This window comes from Aulonocara stuartgranti (assembly GCF_965226115.1).
Source record: "Aulonocara stuartgranti genome assembly, chromosome: 23".
Classification (NCBI taxonomy): Eukaryota; Metazoa; Chordata; class Actinopteri; order Cichliformes; family Cichlidae; genus Aulonocara; species Aulonocara stuartgranti.
This window is the reverse complement of record NC_138958.1, coordinates 46,264,525-46,285,837: the sequence shown is the minus strand read 5'-3', so window position 1 is coordinate 46,285,837 and position 21,313 is coordinate 46,264,525. Positions and strand designations below refer to the sequence as shown.

The 21,313-nt window shown below is 41.1% G+C and overlaps 1 protein-coding gene across 1 annotated transcript in view; it reads right to left on the bottom strand.

Moving 5' to 3' along the window:
- LOC309701482 (uncharacterized protein) overlaps positions 1–21,313 on the bottom strand; it is a 2,150,955-nt gene that overhangs the window by 456,269 nt on the left and 1,673,373 nt on the right. The window lies entirely within an intron of this gene.

Below are 21,313 nucleotides of genomic sequence, written 5' to 3'. Positions count from 1 at the left end.
CATCGATGACACATCTTCAGTCTTTTGCCTGAGAGAAAGTGGTTCTTGTCCAAGATTTTGCAGTACATGGCTCCATCTACTGGCCGCCTCAGTGTGGTGAAGTCGTCTTGTATCCTTGGCAGAAAAACAGCCCCACAGTATAATGTTTCCACTTCTGTGCTTGACAGTGGGGATGATGTTCTGTGGGTTACACTCAGCATTTCTCTTCCTCCAAACAAAGTGGGCTCAGTTCATGCCACAGAACGCTTGTTGGGTTGTCGAGGATCAAAAACTTACTTCACTCAATTATATGCAAATCAGTGAAAAGAAATCATGTATTGTGTTTTTTTTCTGTTGGTGTTCATGTCTCTCTCCAGTAAAATAAAACATCCACAAAAGTTAGAGACTGTTCATTTCTTCATAAGGGAACAAATTTACAAATTCAGCAGGGGATCAAATACTTACTTCTGCCACTACAGTGATGACGCTTTTGTTGCATTAAATTCTTGATCTGGAAAATGTTCCTGTTTTTCTCTCTCCAGGAAACAATGAGGATCATGTTTACCTGTTTGCTGCTTGTGCTGCCCTTTGTTACTGGACTCTCAAAACCAGCCAATCTTCAACCCAACCGAATTGAGAAGCGACTGAATGAAACAAATTATGAAAAGTTTAGACGACAGCATGTAGATGCCAAGATGAGCGTGAAAAAATGTGATACAGAAATGAAAAAAAAAAGAAAATATATGCTGATCGAAACAAATGTAAGGATGTTAACACATTCATCCTCAGTGATTACAAACAGGTCAAAGCCATTTGTAACGGTCAAGGAAGATATGATCAGACGAATGGCACGACAAAGAGTGTAGCAAAGTTTCGCATTGTTAGATGTGACCTAAAGAACAATGCAGCCAGGAAACCCAAGTGTCAGTATAAAGGCACACTTCTCACTAACAGAATAGTTGTGGTCAAATGTGAAGGAAAGTTACCTGTGCACTATTGTGGTGATGAAATGACCTTTGAATCCAATAATGCAACTATAGGAAAAATCCCCATGCGATCTACTTCTGTACCCACAAATATACATTTCTGAGATAACAAAAGAGCAACATTTATCATCAACTCTAACTAAACGTCGCTGGAAACGTCTTCTTCATTATAAGTTTTTATTTGAGTCTGTCTTAGCAATAAGTATATACATTTTTTAACATGTGATCAACCTGTATTTCTTCACATGTTACATGAAATAACATAAAACTATTATTTCCTTCTGATGAGGGAATTTTATATTCATCCCACCAATACCGACATATTAATTGTACTGACTGTAGGATGCTGTGTAGAAATAATCTCTTAGATCCAGCTTGCTTCTAATAAATTTTTTTTTATCTGATCACAGAATAAGCATATAATAAATGTCACTTTTTGGTGTTTGTTGGTTTTTATATATTTATTTTTTAACATTTGGAGCATCACCAGTTACAAGACTCACAAGCTGACAAGTTCTTATTCAGCGCCCTGTCTCTTGTTTCTTTTGTTTTTAATGTCATCCAATTTTTTTGTTTTCATTTTGGCATGCGATTCATTTCTAAGACTTTTCTAAACGTCTAAACGTCGTTGCCATAACGGAGGGGGCTTGAGCATTTGCCCCTTTCCTCTTGGACGTCCCAAGAGCCCTGTTCTTGAGGCATTACTATTTTTTAATCTGTGTACATGTGCTGTCTGTGCCCCTCAACAATAACATTTAACTAATAACCCCAATTTTGCTAAATAAAAGGATCTGGCTTCCACTAGTCACATGATGCCCATTAACTAATTCTCGACTTTGACGGCAGAGGGCATTGGTTACGAGATCACAAAGAACATGCACATTTTTTGCCGCCTGGGTGGTGCGGAGCTGTAAGCGAAACACACAAAGTAATTGGGAGATGCAGACTGGTGCAACAAAAACCAGTAAGTAGGTGTAGAGCGTACACTGTAGTCTATAGCAGCGGTCCCCAACCCCCGGGCCACGGACCGGTACCAGGCCTTGAGTCGTTTGGTACCGGGTCAAGAGAGTTGAAGCTCGTACCGCACAGAAAAAATAAATAACTTACATTATTTCCGTTTTATTTATTATCCGACTCTGAACAGTGTTTTATTTGGAAAAAGACTGAATTCTCTCAGTTACTTCAGTCTATGACTGACTCTTGACGCATGTCAAGATACATTAGTTAATATTAAACCCACAAACTAGCAAAATTAGTAAAAAACAGATGTCTTTGGAGGGTTTCTTTGCAAAGGAAAAAAGGCCCAGTGAGGAGACAGAAGAAGAGTCTATGACAACTACTAAGAAAAAGAAAGCTGCATTTAACAGACAACAAGTGGATATATTGCAACAAGTGATTCCCATGCACCAAGCCCGCTCTGCATAATATATGTGGAGACCAGCTCTCCAATGAGGCAATGAAGCCTTCAAAACTGCTTCGTCACTTGGAGACATTAAAAAACAAGCCTTTGGACTAGTTTAAAAGAAAAAAGCAGGAACAACAGGGACAGAAGCCATTACTGAGGGCCTCCACAACAACAAATACAAGTGCACTGAGAGCATCATACTTGGTGGCTAACCGTATTGCTAAGGCTAAAAGGTCATTCACTATTGGTGAAGAATCGATCCTTCCTGCCACTAAAGACATTTGCTGTGAACTTTTCCCCTTAATATTGGTATGATCCCAGCTCAGGCACTGAGCGAGGGGGCGGGGCAGCTGCTGCCTGCGAGTGCGCTGTTGGAGAAGCGCAGCGAGGCAGACAGAGAACTGAAGTTTGACCAGGTTCCAAAGGAAATCATTCGTACTGTACAAATAATGTAAATATGACGGTGCATCACAAAAGATTGATATCAAACTGATCACTTGACCCATATTACGTTACTTGCTCTTCAAGTGAATCAACAAAAAGTGAAATGAAAAGCCGAACAACAACAATGCTGTTTCTTTAGAGAGTCTCAGCTTACATGTGTGTTTATTTCATATTTTCAGTTGTTTCCCTCCACGGCTAAATAAATCGGTTTCAGTTATGCACTGATATACAAGACTGGACATAAGGAGCTTCTTTCAAAGAAAAACTCTGGTAGATGTTATTTTATATATTATGCTTTGTATGTTGTTCAGTATATTTCTATGCAAAACAAAAGGAATTTCAATACACAGCAGTACATTCACAGTTGAAACCAGATATTTACATACACTTTATGGAAAACACAAGAACATTTTTTTACTGTACAACATCAATTTAGAGTAAACTTGTTTTGTTTTGCATAAATAAATATTGAAATATCTTTTGAATTAGTTAAAGAGAGAGAGCTGTCTCTTTTTTATCACTTTCACCAAATTTAGGAGCACATATACACTAAGTTTATTGTTAATTAATAAGAAAACTCCAGACGATTCCATTCTGAGCTGAAGAAGCTTCTGATAGGTTGGTAGAGTCCATGTGAGTAAACTGGTGACACACCTGTGGATGCATATAAGGCAAAACACAGAGCCTGTTTCTTTGACATGGGAAAATCAAGAGATGTCAACCAAAACACCTGGAAAAGAATTGTGGAGCTCCATAAGTGTGGCTCAGTTTGAATACAATTTGGTGCCATTTACAATTAAGAAATACAGACAGTTTCTCTCTTTACTCTTAAAGTTAACAAATATGTTTTTTATATTTATCAACATAAAAAATAAACATTTAGTCTGATTTGATGTTACAATTAAAAAAGTGTTTTTGTTTTTATCTGAAGAGTTTGTAAATATCTGGTTTCAACTGTATATTTGATGATGTTGGTGTTTGGTTTGATTGTCAGCACAAAGAGGGAGAGAGAGAGGACAGAACAGAGATGAACAAGAGCAGGTGAGACACACATGTTAGTCAAATGGTTGTTTACCAAAAGTATCAGCGTATCATAGGTCCTCATGTATCTCGTACCTAGTGTTTCTTTTTAGGTTTGTTATTTTTCAAATTCTATATTTATTACGTTTTGCAGGCTTGTTTGCACAACAAGGTTAAATAATTATCTAAACTTTTCTGAATCTAAATAGTGGACTTTGGTAGAATTAAAAAATAAGTGTAGTGCAGGTCTATGATGATTTTTAGTGCTACTATCATCTAGCTCTGATTCTGGTTCTGTCTTGGTTAAATCCTAAGTAGTCCTGCTTCTGAACTGTTGTAGTCCTGTTTTAATTCCGGATCAGTTCTGGGTCTGGTTGAATTGGGGTTTAGTCCTCGTGTCTTGATACAGCCCCGACTTTGTTCTGCCTTGCTGCTTAATTAAAAAACTACTTTAAGGTGTCCTGCACATGTGATATATTTTTCCCTATATGAATATGAACTCAAAACAGAGCCAATTAATCTTTCAGTCATTTCTTCCCCCCCACCCCCCAAGTCCCAGATGCATACTACCCTTTAGGGCTAAGCCCCGGGTGTATCAAATGTCTGCCTCTGCTCTGCTCTACAACAGAATCACAAAGGTGTCTCCAATAAGCTGCAGAGATGATTGTTGTTTTAATTTTTTAACGGTACACAAGCAAAAAATTAGAAGAGAGGTCATGAAGTTTCTTACTAAACAGTAGCGCCCTCTGCAGTTTGTGTGTGGAAGTGCAAAAGCTTACGGCACCTGGTATTCCCAGGCGGTCTCCCATCCAAGTACTGACCAGGCCCGACCCTGCTTAGCTTCCGAGATCAGACGAGATCGGGCGCGTTCAGGGTGGTATGGCCGTAAGCGAAAGGTCAGCTCAGAAACGGCGGTTTTATACATGCTGTAATGACACATACACGCTTACGTTTTTGTTTTCTATATTTAAGTTAAAATGTCCAAACGACAAAAATGTTGGACTTCCAAATCGACCCAACACACCGTGTGCTCTCTGTCACTTTAACACTGTGCTGTAATCAACGAACATGTCTTCTTATCGTGATGTTACTGCGGGAAAAGCATTTTTGCAGCTCAATTTGAAGCTGCAGTTAATAACGAAGGTTTGCATGTTGTCGCTGTAACATATGAAGTTTAGCACAATAATATAGATCAAACTGTGAGACATTTGCCACCAATAAAAGGTCTTTTTCACAGCTTTGCTTTCGCTTACGGCCATACCACCCTGAACACGCCCGATCTCGTCTGATCTCGGAAGCTAAGCAGGGTCGGGCCTGGTCAGTACTTGGATGGGAGACCGCCTGGGAATACCAGGTGCTGTAAGATTTTGCACTTCAACACACAAACTGCAGAGGGCGCTTCTGCTCCTGCTTGTGCTAAGAGGCATGAGAAGTTAACATTTATGGGTGATAAAATCCTTTTTCTATATTTTTAACATGAGAATATCAGTTTTCCATCTTGTGTTCCAGAGTAATCGGACAAAAGACAAACGTAGAACAAGGAAAAAAGAGGCCAAGTGTCTCACCTATAAAACAAAATAGAATAGAATAGAATAGAATTCAACTTTATTGTCATTGCACATGCACAGGTACAGGGCAACGAAATGCAGTTTGCATCCATCCAGAAGTTCTTTAGTGATATAGATATATTACAATATATATTAGCAATAATATAGATATGTGAGTATATTACAGAAATGGGTCTATTATGGTATGTTATAATGTACACGGTATGAAGTATGTTGTGAATATTCTATAACTATAAGTATGTACAGGCTGTAGTGAGTACAAGCTATGTACAGGATATGAACAGGATATAAATATGAAAAACTATACAGAATATGAAATAAATAACTTTACAGAATCTGGGATATACAGCTATACAGAAATGGGAACTATGCAAGTTGTAAACAGTTGTAGGATTAAAGATTATCGAATGTACAGAATGATTATTTACACAGAGCTATACAGTAGCTGAAAATTACTGTTTTCTGAATAGTCTCACACAGATAAACATTTGCAGGGAATACCTTTTCCTTCAAAACAAACGTCACAGACTGTGTTTTTCTTTACTGATTGTATTTGAGTAGAAACTCAGATTAAAATGGCATGAGTGCTCATAAAACGATTTAACTGTAAAAGTAGGTGTAGTGGATCACTTTGCATAGATGTAGATAAAAGTGCAGTAAGCAAAGACTACAGTGGTCATTGAGCAGCTGTTCCTATAATGTGAATCTGGGATAAAGGCAGAGATTATTTGTTTGCCTTTGTTTCCTGGTTCTTTCTTTCTTATCCAAATGGAAAAAGAGAGCATAAAAGTACTGTTTACAAGCAGCTTATCTATCTCATTGTGCCCACTATCATAAAATCTTGGTTGACTGAGCACTGAGCCATCTACCACTCGAAATTGAACCTGTGTGGGACAACAACAAAGTCCAGTATACTAAGTTTCAGTAATGTGCAGTTTTTTCTGTGGAAGATGTAAATCTAAATAGATGTCCTATTGTATGCATAATATACCACTGAAATGTATAAAACAACTTCTAAAGACAAATTTCAATTTATTTTAGATTTTCTCAAATCCAAACAGCGCTAAAAGCATACACACAGTCAAATATTTTTCATACGAGGTGCTGAAGGTTCTGCAATGTTCTGTCAGTGCGCCCCAGGGCAGCTGTGGCTACAATGTAGCTGCCATCACCAGTGTGTGAATGTGTGTGTGAATGTGTGAATGACTGAATGTAGTGTAAAGCTCTTTGGGGTCCTTGGGGACTAAGTAAAGCGCTGTACAAATACAGGCCATTTACTGTGCGTGTGTTTATGCTCAAGTGTATGAATAAATTAGTCAGTTTGAAACAGTTGCAATTTAAACAGTAGAAGAGTGGCACTATATTTATATATTTATAAAGAATTTCAAACAACAATTAATTGATGCTCAAAGCAGGTTTATTTAATTAATATCCAGATTTCCAATTAGTTCCGAATTGATTCAGCAGCAAATCACATCACCAGTCACTTCAAGGCTGTATGTATTATTGTAAGGTAGACCCTACAATAATACATACAGAGAACCCAACAATCATATGACCCCCTATGAGCAAGCACTTTGGCGACAGTGGGAAGGAAAAACTCCCTTTTTACAGGAAGAAACCTCCGGCAGAACCAGGCTCAGGTCGGGGCGGCCATCTGCTGCGACCGGTTGGGGTGAGAGACTGAAGACGTTTGTTGTAGGTCTGATTGAAGGACTGATGTGATGGTAAGTTGTCTGCTGCTCCGCTTTGAATATTGAGAGATTAGTTGATGGATTTCAAGCCAAATTGTGCCCAAGTTTAAGACCACATTCATTGCTTGTTTTTGTTGATGTTATTGTTTTGGGCTTTTTTTCCACAAGAATTTCTAGCTCCCCTAGAATTCTGGCCACCCAAACGATGATTGCTGCTGAGAGAGCACAAGGTTTTGTCCCCCTGTACTATTCATGTCAGTGCAGGGGGTTCTCCTTGAGAGGCCAGGGTGGAAAAAGGGATGCTTCAGAACCTCCAAGGGTGTTATGCGCTGATTTGCATCCAAGGCCAACATTTCTTTGATTAGCCTTACAAATAATGTTTGGCCATTTTCTGGTCCTCGCCTAACCTTTAGCAGTTGTTCGAGGTCATCGAGACGCTTAAGTTTTATATATCGAGTTTCCTTGGATCGATAATGTGTCTCGTATTGAAATTGTTCTGGGGTCTTAAATGTCCAGCGCTGTTTGTTGTAGTTATCCTCGATGAAGTAGCAGTCAGTGTACAAGCCAGACTCTAGAAGATGATCTGGTAGCTGACCCTGGGTTTCAATTATGAATTTTAAAACATCATAATCGTCTTCCCCAGGATAGAGAGGCACCCCTGTAGCAAGCTCCACAGCTACCAGCCCCAGAGACCACATGTCGATTGCTTCGTGGTATGGAGTGCCAAGCATAACCTCAGGTGCACAATAACCAATTGTCCCCACACGGTCACCAGGAATCACTGCAGAAGCAGGACATGCGAGGCCAAAGTCTATGACTTTGACTTTGACGGGAGACTCACTGTGGTTCACAACCATGATGTTTCCAGGTTTGAGGTCAGCATGCACTATTCCCACAGAACCCAGGTGGAACAGAGCATTTGCAAGCTGATGCAAAATTGGCCTGAGTTCTCTCATTGGGAGACCTCGGTTATTCCGGTCCCCAATGTAGTCCCACAGGCTTTGGTCGAGCAGTTCGAAATTCAAGCAAATGCGCTGTCCATCGAGGAAATAGTCGTTCCATTCCACAATGTTGCACCTGTCTGGATCCAAGCGTCGTAGCTGCTCCAGGATGAAAATTTCCAGTTTTGCCTGGAGCAGAATTTCAGGGTCGCTCTTGTTGACTTTAATAGCAACAGTTTTGTTATTTTTTGTATCGCGACATCTGGTTACCAAACCAAAGCCTCCTTCTCCAAGGAAGGCCTCTACCACGTGGTGATCTCCTAAAATGGTCCCTTCCGTTATTTGAAGATCATCTTCAGAGGCAGATGGGTTGGCTGAGATGTTGATGTCTCCTTTTTGAGGAAATTCAACTGAGTTTTGGAAACTGCAGCTGAATTTTTGCGATCCATGACTTTTCCAGCTTGAAGGCTGCTGAGAGAGCACAAGGAGTTCTCCCCCTGTACTATTCATGTCAGTGCAGGGGGTTCTCCTTGAGAGGCCAGGGTGGAAAAAGGGATGCTTCAGAACCTCTGAGGGTGTTATGCGCTGATTTGCATCCAAGGCCAACATTTCTTTGATTAGCCTTACAAATAATGTTTGGCCATTTTCCGGTCCTCGCCTAACTTTCAGCAGTTGTTCGAGGTCATCGAGACACTTAAGTTTTATCGATCGAGTTTCCTTGGATCGATAATCTGTCTCGTATTGAAATTGTTCTGGGGTCTTAAATGTCCAGCGCTGTTCGTTGTGGTTATCCTCGATGAAATAGCTGTCAGTGTACAAGCCAGACTCTAGGAGATGATCTGGTAGCTGACCCTGGGTTTCAATTATGAATTTCAAAACATCATAATCGTCTTCCCCAGGATAGAGAGGCACCCCTGTAGCAAGCTCCACAGCTACCAGCCCTAGAGACCACATGTCAATTGCTTCATCATATGGAGTGCCAAGCATAATCTCAGGTGCACAATAACCAATTGTCCCCACACAGTCACCAGGAATCACTGCAGAGGTGTTACATGCGATGCCAAAGTCTATAAGTTTGACTCTGACTTGAGACTCACTGCGGTTCACAACCATGATGTTGACAGGTTTGAGGTCAGCATGCACTATTCCCACAGAACCCAGGTGGAATAGAGCATTTGCAAGCTGATGCAAAATTGGCCTGATTTCTCTCATTGGGAGACCTCGGTTATTCCGGTCCCCTATGTAGTCTGACAGGCTTTGGTCGAGGAGTTCGAAATTCAGGCAAATGCGCTCTCCATCGAGGAAATAGCCGTTCCATTCCACAATGTTGCACCTGTCTGGATCCAAGCGTCGTAGCTGCTCCAGGATGAAAATTTCCAGTTTTGCCTGGAGCAGAATTTCAGGGTCGCTCTTGTTGACTTTAACAGCAACGGTTTTGTTGTTTTTTGTATCGCGACATCTGGTTACAACACCAAAGCTTCCTTCTCCAAGGAAAGCCTCCACCATGTGGTGATCTCCCAAAATGGTCCCTTTAGATATTCCAAGCTCATCTGAGCCGAAGGCTGGGTTGGCTGACATGGTGTAATGTGTCTGTTTGCGCTGTAAATTGGTGAGAAACAAAACTGAACTTGTTTTGGTTTCTCTCGTAAATTGCTCTCAAATCTTCTCAAAAGGGTTTTAGTTGCTGCAGGTCAACGTCCGTTAAGCATAAAGTAACAGGTGAGCGCTTTGGAATCAAAGCAAAGTTATGACATCAGAAAGGATCAAAGCAAAGTTATCACGTCACAAGCGATCGAAGCGATTCTAATATGTGCGCATGCGCACATATGAGAAGCGATCGAAGGGGCACATATTAGAAGCGATGGAAGGGATTCTAATATGTGCGCATGCGCATACACGTGCTTGTTTGTGTAATATTGTTCACACTAAACTTGACCCTAATCAATTTAATATCAGTCAATCAAAGAAAATGTTAGTTTTGGAAAATTTTAAAATGACATAACTGACAGTTTAAACATTTTTTGTTCATGTATTTGTATTTGTATTGTCTTCGGGGTTTTTTTGCATACCATGTCAAGCTTTTCTGTATATAGTCATGTCGTAGATTTCGGAGCAAACAAGAAATTGAATTGGATTTTAATATTGCAGTGCTTGGATTTCGGATTTGGTGCTTAAAACTTCTTGAAACTGTAACCGTATTTCATTCACCACAAAGAACTATCTGATTGAATAGTTTTCTTATCAGATAGAGAAATAAAACGAGTCGCAAAGTCTAAAAGCAACATTTCTCTGCCTGGGCTGTACCTCTGCACGTTAGTCTGTTTCAATGTGTGACCCCCCCACCCCCTCCCTGATCAGTCGGGGGTGAGTGCGCTAATGTGCCTGGAGGCCGTTTTAATGAGTGTTTGCTGGAAAACGAAAAATACAAGAAGGATTTGTACGTTTTCACAACGGGGGAGTTGCGTAAGTACTAGTAAATAATTTTCTCGAGTGTGTACGTTACACATGTTATTTGTTTAAAATTGGTATTATTATTTTGCTAGCTAGCAAACTCGCGGGATAAAGGATTGAAGTGCACTCAGTGCGATACAATACGGTGGCGCTATTCTAACAGTTAGTTATTGCAGGGTAACTTGTAGAATATGCTGTGAATTGAACCAAGATTACACAGCAGTAGCAGTAATACGAGTTACTTCCCTCAAGTGAAAGCGTTAAACGTTAGCCCGATGCTTAACTAGCCAACGTCAGGCTTTCTGATTGAAGGCTAAAAGCGACGTTGTCACCAAGTAAACAGAATATTGATGATATTTTTGTGTATCGCTGCAGCCTTTTCAAGTATTAACCTGGTGTCTTTGGGAACAGCTTAGGGGGAAATGACGGTAATATGACTGAACCATATGGGAAGAAAGAATAGGCACTTTTTGTGCTAGCGAAGTTTCCTGGCTTTCATTCAAAATCTGTTTATCATTAAACAATTGAAACATAATGGCTTCGAGCTCACATTGAGGCCTGTGGGGCACTATCAGCCACTGAGACAGTAGACAAGTGACTATTTCACACTTTAAGGCTGCCTGTTTATTTAAGGGAGATGAACAGTACATTCTAACTGTACATAATAATATCAATGATGATAGATTAAATAAATGGGTTTTTGAAAGACGCTTGTGCATTTTTAAAGTCTAAAGTGTTGAATTGATCTGAGTATGTCATCTGTTCAAAGCCTCTCCCAGTCAGTGCTGTTCTCTATGCCTGTCTTACTCTACATGATGTTATTAGCACAAACACTTTAAAGGTGATAATTAGGTCTACAACAATAACACAGACTGCAATGTAGTTAAGCGTCTTACAGTTAGTTTTGAATGAATGAACTTAAAAAACAACACAAGCAAAGATCTGTCTCCTCCTGTTTTTTGTGTCACATAAGAAAGAAGCATCAATATCTGATGAGAAGACTTATTAATTTGGCCTTTCACGTGGTCTTACTCAGGTGATGCGAAGTGAAATATGCATCCTTTTTATGGTAATGTGCTGGAAAATGTTGAAAATGGACATTAAACGTGCTTACAAAGTGCTTGAATTTGACCCTGAAAGGTGTATGAAGCCAGAAAAAGTCACACTTGGAGTAAAAACCTCTCATAGCAAGTTAATCATATTCAATTGATTTGATGCTTTCAGCACAAAATTTAGCCACACAGTCAGGACAGCGTCTGCTTTACCTTCATCGGTAAACGTGTTTATGCAGTACATAGTAACAGTGTGGCTGAGTCCTCTGGTTCAAATCAGTTCCAGTACATTTGGAGATGTAAGTCTTAACCTTTCACATGCATCGGGAAGGAAAAAACATTTAATCTGCACAGTACTGCCGAAGTGCAGCGATACATTGTGAAGTGCACATTTGCATTTGTCATACAGTACCGAGCAAAAGTCTTGAACCACCCCCTTATTTTTTCGTGTTTTGCCAGGTCAGTCTGTGTTAACGGTGTTATTAACTGCATTCTTCAACTAAAGAAGTGAGAACAAATGATGTGGGCTTTTGTTTTTTTGCAATAGGCTGCAAGTAAATGTGTACAGATACAATTTAAAATTGGTTCTTTGTTAAGTTTTGTGGTCCTTTCCGTGACTTAGGTGTCTGTTTATGTTTGAATGTTTCAGAGATTAGTGTGAAGGGTCTTAACAGACAAAAAGTGGTCAAATACAAGCCCTGGATTAAAAATCAGAAACACTTTAAAAAGCCTGGAGAGCTATTCCTTAATACCACGTTAAAGATTACAGGGAAGTCCGGATCCCTGGAAGCAAATGAGGGATGGCTCAAGACTTTTGCACAGTGCTGTACATGTCATGTTCCCTGTTTTATAGCTCAGCTCAAACTGACACGTTCTCACTAACTGCTTCTCATTTTCTCCACAGTAAACTTTGACCACTTCCAGATACTGCGGGTCATCGGGAAAGGAAGCTTTGGAAAGGTAATGCAGCCTCCATTTTTCACGCCACTTGTATATTGTTTGCCCTTAATTACCCACCACGGTCGTCATCTCTAAAGAATCAGTGCAAGCGAAGCGAAATGTGCTGGGATTACACTTTAGTTCTCGTGTGCTGCTGTTATTTAATAACAGTTATAAATGCAGCTTATGTAATTATTTCTATAAAGTCAGTTAGAGGAGAGCCGATTTCTATTTCATCTCACTCAATCTAGGTGGGAATTTTGACCCCACGTCTCAATTTAATTACAGAGCACATTGAATGTCTGGATGAGACTTCAGTAATGAATTCAGGACTGTGTGTGTGTGTGTGTGAGATACACAATTGGGGCTGCAGAGATTGGAATAGTTTACCTTCATTTTAAATATCACTGCCCTGTGCACATTGTCGGCTTTAAAATTCAAACTTAAAGAGTTTGTAAGTAAACTGGCTGAGATGAGACAGACGATGCACCGGGTCCTCGTCTGAGTGCTGGCTTTCAGTTGTGCTGTTTCTCTTGCCCAGCCATGCACACACAGACACTGTGCTACACTTACACAGTGAGACAGATGCTCACAGAGACGTCCAGATACATTTTGTCCTTGCTGGAGGTCATCTTGTGTTTTTTGGCCCACTGTGGCCTCACACCGAGCTCCTGCTGTTTTTTGAACACTTTAACAGCACCAGTCTTTAGCTTCCTGTTGAACACACTTAAGTGGGGGAGGTGTTATTATTAGTGGTAAATGATTTGTGTATTTGTTGGACGCACCTCAGAGCAACAGGAAACATGACACGACACGCTCCAGTAACCTGCAGTCTTTACAGTGAGGACACACAAACATTAACCCTCTGCTCCTTACAGAAACTCTCTAAATCCTGTAAGTTTCTTGACTGCCACTTGGAAAGTTGAAACTTCAGCTCCCTCCACAGATTTTCTACAGTACTGATGTCTGGAGACTGACTAGACCACTCCGTGATCTTATAGCACTTCTCCATTAGTACATACTCAGATCAGCTTGCTGTGACTCATTTTCTATTACAATCAAGTACCACCTAATGTGCGTGGGGTCATTACAGCAAAGCGGCCCGATGTCCATGTTGTCATTTATGAGCAACACGAATGCCACAACAAAGGAAGACGTCGCAGCGATGATGTATCTGTGGCTTTTTGTCACACTTGGAAACCACGGTGTTGTGCAGCTATTTGCCTTGTTGCAGGGTTTTAAAAAAACTGCAGTTTTGATTTTAGTGAAAGACACCGTCTCATGACTCATTGAGTGCCGCGACTGACAAGCCAATCCGTGGCCTGCAGTCTGACGATGTCACATTTCCTGACTGCTTGGAACCCCGACTAAGTCGTCCTGTAGCCCACATCATAATGTTTCCATCTCTCTGCTTGACTGCAGGGATGCTATGTTTTGCATCACACTCCTATTTCAAAAGGTCAGTTAAAGCCACATAATTGGAATTTCGTTTCATCTCCCCACAGCACTTTCTCCAAAGTCTTCCCTGAATCATTTAGATGTTCACTGGCACTTGAGATGGGCCTATACATGTTTCTCCTTGAACAGGTAGCTACCCTATGTTAGCCTAGCTTTCTATCACTGATGCTCTGTGTGTATGCTGCTGCCTCTCGTCTCGTGTTACTTAAAAAATTAATCCCACAGCTTCAATAACCGTATCTAAAAATCTCTCAGTGAAAGTTACGGTTGTAGGTTTGGAAACATTTTGGGGTAGCCAGTGTTAAATAGAGACAGTGCCACATTCTTTATCTAGTCATTGTAATGAAAGAAGCACATTAAAAACTATATGAGAGTTTGCTTTTAACAAGCATGTAATGAGTCTACTTAGTTTAGGTAGTCTTAGGGAGTCAAACTGAAGGTAGCATTTTGTGGATGTTTTCCCTGCTGCCCGATCCCATCAGTCTCTTAAAGCATCATTTTTTTATGCGCCCTGGTGTGACAGTGGTTTCATGGTGCTACAGGTTACCTGAGCACATCAGGTATATTACGGTTGAAAACAAGTGCCCGGCCTTCCAGTGGGTGGTCGACCCCTCGTGCACAGCTCAGGAGTCTAAACGACCCAGCAGTTATGGACATGTGTGTTTTTGGTGTGCTGTCCCTCGTTCTCCCTGCTTGCAGGTGTGTGTGTGTGTGTGTGTGTGTGTGTGTGTGTGTGGATGCCGGCGTTTCTGAGAGCACCTGTTTACAGGCACCTTCAGGCCTGGTGGGTGTGGCCCTGCCACCCTTCTCCAAATCTGTGCCCCTACCTGGCCCCCCCAACAAAAATTTTCTAGACACGCTACTGGAAACAACACGTTCTCATCCCAACAGGTAACGATGCTATGTGACAAATCATCAGTATGTGTAAATGTGTTTTTTGTTCTAATCATGAATCGCTTTGTAAAACAAGACCTGATAGGGTTAAGGTTAAAGTTACGGTTAGAGTTAATGTTAGGGATAGGGCTGGAATGGACGGCTGGAGCCTCTCCTCCAAGTGTGTGTTACTGCCGCGAACAGCATTCTGTTGTATTCTGTTGTATGCGTTTCTCTGTAAGCGCTTCGAGCCTGTACTTTTTTGCTTTAACTGAGTAATGAAGTTGAATCAGTACTTTAACTTTCACTGGAACAATAGTATTTTTACTTCTACTTAAGAATGTCTGATCTTTTGCCAACTCTGGCTGTCTCTCAGTCTTGGAATATCCACTTGTTGTCCAGTGGTGTCCTGGGAATATGGGGAACTAGACAGACTGGGGAAACAATGGGAGGAGACACAAAGATGGAATCACTTTTACCATCTTTTATGTATTTGCTGGTCGTTGTGGGCGGGTGGGTGTATGGGGGCGCAGGGTGCCGCCGGTGCGTCGAGCCACCTGGGGGGCTCTTCAACTGGTGAGGGAGGTTGTCACATCTTGCAGGAGCTTTCCTCTCTTCAGGAACTCTCTCTGCAGGAGGGGGAGATACAGGAGAGGTGGAGGAAGATCTCAGCCTGGGCGTCTATTGTCTTATGTAGTCTGGAAGATGAGTGGATGGTGGGGTGGGTGCAGTTTTCTCTGTGGTGGGGTTGGGTGGACTGTCCCGGGCTCTGTGCGGCCGGGCAGCGCTGCTGCACTGGGCCCCGGCCCGGATGGGCCTGGGCCCCCTTTCCCTAGCGGGTCGCGGAGTATGGGGGTGCCTACTGGGGTCAGCGGGGGAGCTGGCCCCAGGGAGGGGTCACTTGCCCCTCCCTTCCTTCCCTCCCCATCTCCAGCTGCCTCCCTCTTCCCGCTCCACCACAACCACCCACACATGCAGGGACTTGGAGTAGGGGTGTGTCACTAGGGTGCAGAGGAGGCATCCCCCCCTCTGTCCCCTTCTGGCTGCCTCTGCCTCAATTTTATCTCACAACTTAGACATTCACATTACTCACACTCTCATTACACATACATATAGGATCTTGGGGGTGGGCACGCTGCACGGAATCCAAGTTACCATCAGGGTGTACACCTCACCCCTGGCGTCATTGCCCACCTCTCAATTTTAAATACATGTAGACATTGAGGGCTAGCAGGAGGGACCATGCACTTACCTGCTGCTCTCTGGCAGGTAGCTCCATGCCATCCTGGGTTTTAAATGCACCTTAGAACACATCGGGCGTGTTCAGGGTGGTATCACAGCATGTTTAAAAAGGCTGTTTCTGTGCTCTTCTCTCGCTTACGGCCATACCACCCTGAACACGCCCGATCTCGTCTGATCTCGGAAGCTAAGCAGGGTCGGGCCTGGTCAGTACTTGGATGGGAGACCGCCTGGGAATACCAGGTGCTGTAAGCTTTTGCACTTCCACACACAAAGTGCAGAGAGCGCTGCTGCTCATGTTTATGCTCACAGGCATGAAAAGTTAGATTTCTGGGTAATAAAATCTTTTTTCTATCTTTTTAACATGAGAATATTATATTTCCATCTTGTCTTAAACAGTAATCAGATTAATGATGAGATAAAAGTAGAACAAGGAAAGAATAGGCCATGTATCTCACGTTTAAAAAAAATTGATGTTTTCTGAAAAATCTCACACAGATAAACATTTACAGGAAATTACTTTTCCTTCAAAACAAACATCAAAGAGTCTGTGGTTTTCTTTATTGATTGTACTTGAGTAGAAGCTATAATGGAAAATTTCTATTATTCTCATTCAAAGTGTTTAAGTTCTTAAAAGCATATGCTTAGTTCTGACACTATAATAGACTGTTCAGTGGAAGTTTCTAAACTAGATGAACTTATTTCAGCCCCAGTAGTTGAGGAAGACACCTCCCTATTGCATGAATAATATACCACTGAAATTTATAAAACAGCTTTCAAAAACAAGTTTGAATTTATTTTGGATTTTCTCAAATCCACACAGTGCCAAAAGCATACACACAGTCAATTCTTTTCATGTGAGGTGCTGAAGGTTCTGCACCTCATAACTCAACAAGCCCTATTAACTTCTCATTAGTGATCATGGCCGACTACAAGTGTTAGTTTCTCTTCGCAGCGTAAAAAGGATCAGCTTGAAAGCACTTGTTGGATTGACCAATATTTAGAACAACAGAAAGTCCAAGGAACTCACTGTAAACCATTTTAAGCCATTTTTATACACTTACAGATTCGGTTCAAATAATCGTTTGTAATTACAAGTTGTTTGGATATGTTACCACTTGGCCAAGGACTGGAAGAAGACCAAAGAGTCCCCCTTAGATCAGTGGGAATTTGTTATTACTGTGAACTGAGGATCCCAACCCCTTCTGGAAAGACAGCTTTCTGGGCAGACTAGACTATGACTGAGCTATATGGCCACAATGACAACAGTATGTTTGATGTATCAAAGGTGATCCTTTGAAATCTGAGAACACTGTACCAGATGTTAAGCCTGGTGGTGGTAGGATCATGCTCCGGGGCTGATTTGCCGGATGGAATAATGAAGGAGGAGGACTAGTAAAGTGAGTTTACAATCAACCATTGAAACTGATCATCAGAGATAGAAAACTTCTATATTTAGTGCTACTCCAAATCCTCAACCTCGACTTATTAGTAAAAGAAAACAAATTTCATAATATAATATGTTCTGATGACATTCAGTTGGATCTGATTTACACATCAGAGGCTTGGTCAAGTAAATGAACATGAAATATACAGAATAAAAAACTGCATGAGAAAATATTCAATACATGACTTTCCGTGAAGCCGTGCTGTCACAACCATCAGATGACACTGCATCACAGAATTTTCGCTAACCACTTTCTTCTTTTCATGACCACAACTCAGCACCTTATGAGTGTTTGCAGCTTGGTAATGCATATAATTTTGGCTGTCATGCTGCATTCCCCCCCCACCCCCCCACCCCCACCCCCCAATAGGAAATTAAAGTTGTGTTTTATTTACATTTTTCCTTAGAAGATGCAGTTTTTACTGTTTCTTCTTGCACTAAAGGTGATTTTCAAAACTGGTATGTAGTTTGGCGTCCGCATTTCTGACCCAAACTGAAACGAGACTCAGTGAGGGTTTGATGTCATCTTAAATCAATCACGTGATTTGGATGCTTTGTCTGTAGACTCTAGAGGGTGATACGTTCTCAGTTTATTGCTTCACACCAGACAGCCTCCTGTAATTCAGAAAGCAACTTTAATGCTTCAATACAAATGAAGAAGATAATTATCTTCTTCATTTGTAATAGCAGCCAGATGCTGCTAATGAACTGCACTTGATTAACTGTTTATCAGCAAGTGTGAGCACCTTTACGAAAGCATAATATTTGACAGTTAACACAATTATCATAATCTTCCCAGGAATCATGTCCCAGAAAATTCACGCCAAGGTCAAACTGTGCAATGGTCAGAAAAAGCTCAAAAATCCAAGATTATATGTCAGACTCTACAGGCCTCAGTTGGCATGTTAAATATTAAAGTCCATGACAGTACAATTAGAAAAAGGTTGAATAAGTGTGGCTTGGTTGGAAGGGTTGCAAAGAGAAAGTCTGCATGGATGCAAGTTTGGTAGTAAAGTTGCAATCTCATACCAGCTGTCAACATATAAACACATAAATAAATGTCAGAAACTTCAATGATGTGAAGAAACAATGTAAAGAAGAGTGAGCCAAACATCCTTGTGAAACACTGATAGTCATACAGAAACAATTTGGTGACACTATTGCTGCTAAAAGGTAAATGACTGAATCCTGGAGTGTTCTTAGTTTTTCAGAGTATGCAATAGATTTCTATGAAAACAATCTTTTCCACATGACTGTATGTTTGTTTGTTTTCTTCTGACTGTGCTATGAGGATTAAGTTATGAATCTCTTAACAGTGCAGCAGCAGCTTGAGAATGCTGCTTGGTTAATGGGACGTCTTAAAAGACCTGGTCAAATGTCTTACTGGAAATGTTTGATATCTTCAGTCAGCTCAGTGCAGGTTTCCCCAACCTGTGTTTGAATTCAGACTTTACATGACAGCATTGACTTGCTGCTTAATTAAAAAAAAAAAAACTAGTTCAAGGTGTCCTGCATATATAATACAGTGGTCCCTTGCTATAACGCGGCCTCGCTGTGTCGCAGTTTGGTTTTTGCAATTTTACATGCTTTTTTTTTTTTTTTTTTACAGCGCATTGTGTTCTGCGTCTTGATCAGCTGTCAAATTTACTTAAATCTTCGATCGCTAGCAGTGTGACTCTGAAGTGCTGTACTGTATGTTTGTAAGTTTTCTCACCAACAAACACAATAATTTGATTTCATTCTGTAATACTGGACTTATTTTTCTACGAAGGTTTTAACTGTGATTGCAGCCATTCCCCAACTCTCTGTGAATGGTACTCATGGCTGTTGATCAGTCGGCTGGTTTCAGTCATTATGCAAATGTACTGTTTATAAGATTGAGGAAACCTGCAGTCAGCTGAGACTGAAGAAGTCACTTGGATGAGTGACGAAACGTTTCTCCCACAAATTGCTACGTCCAGATGAACAGAATCAACTTTTGGAGGTTCCCTGTGCTTTGTTTGGCCTATTGTCATGGCGGGAGGGGACGTGGCCCCCCCTCACGTGACATCACGCTCCAAAGCCCTATAAGATGTCTGGCTCCGCCTCTGCTCAGTCGGCTAGTGCCTGAGCTCGGATCATAGCAAAATTAGGGGGAATTTAGGACTGTGCGCTATGTGCTTCGAATATTGTGTGTAGTTTTTTGTTTTATATAGTTGTCAGTCAGGCAACTAACTATGAAACAAATTACACTCCAAAAGACCCCGGGCTTCTGAAACAACAACCCGGGCTTAAGCCCAGTAAGCCACCTCCCGCTCCGCTGATGTCGTGAACACAGCAGAACTGAGGCAAGTGAACTAAGAGGTTATTTATTATTAATGACTGAACAGGGATGGCCAGTTTTCACCCTAATATTATAATGCTAATGTATATCAGAGAGCTGTTAATAGAACTGAGTCTGTTAATAGAATTAAAAGCATATTAAAAACAAAAATGTAACTTTGTTGGAGTCATTTCAAATTGAGAGACATGGTCATCATTAACTAGGGATGCAATGATACACAAAATTCACGGTTCGGTTCGATACTTTGGTGTCACAGTTCGATATTTTTTCAATGCAAAAAGAGAGTTTATTACAGAGAAATGGCTCTTTCCAAAATAAAAGCTATACTATACGCTTCTTCTGGGCTATATTCTCAGCAGCATATTAAACATATCAGGTCCCCATAAGGAGAATCCTGTGCTAACGGCTGTCTAAATGACTCGGGTAAAGTTTGTAGCATGCGTGCTTGTTGTTTTTGTCTGCTTCCACTTGTCTTTGCACTAGGATGATGTCGGCGTAAATGTGCAGTCATATTCGTTGTGTTCCCACTAGTGCTGTCAGCGTTAACCTTGTTAAAATGACATTAATGCCATAACGCTGCAAATCTCCGTTAACGAGTTACCGTGGATCGACCCGTGCGTGGGGCTGGACGGCGTCAAAATGTTAACACGCTAACTGCGCTAACGCACTAGTTCCCACCAATTGAGCATTGCGTGGCACATCCGACATACTGTTTTACTTTTGTCCATGATGCGCTTACCATCTGGGTCATGCTTCACATGAAAACCGAGATAGTTCCAAATGCCAGATCTCAATGACGGTGGGGGAGGTTCAATTTCGGGTAGCGTGAGGCAGTTGCCATGTTGCAACGAGCTGAGCTTCTGTCTTGCTAGCTTGCGCTGCACTCAGTGGATCTACACTCGACAGTGCAGCCTAGGCGGAGTAGTCGAACACAGATCCACTGAGTGCTCAACACAGACAGCATCGTCAGAAGAAAAGTTGATAAAATAAATTAAAAATGTTGAATTGTTCGATACATATGCGTACCGAACCGAAAATACTGTATCGAATGGTTCAATATCAATACGAGTATTGTTGCACCCCTATCATTAACATCACAGGGTGCTTTTGCATAGAAACACATAAACAAGCACCAAATACAGAGCCATTTATTCTTTTTGTTGTCAAAGACAAAAGTGGACGAAAGAGAGACAAAATTGTGGCTCCACAAGTATAATTATAATGTAAAATAGACAATATTGATGTAAACGATATTGTCACATCTCATATCTCGTATAAAAATATATCGATATATTTAAAAACTCGATATATCGCCCAGCCCTACTGCTGAAAGTTCTTTGTTAGTTGTCTCTGCTTATTCCCACACATGGAGCAGATAGAAATCCAATGCAGTCCAGATGAACTCCAGCACTAACTCAGACCTCAGCACTAAGACAAAATCTGTAGCTCCTCTCTTCATCAATGATTTTAAAACCAGTGAGTGTTTGTGGTTTT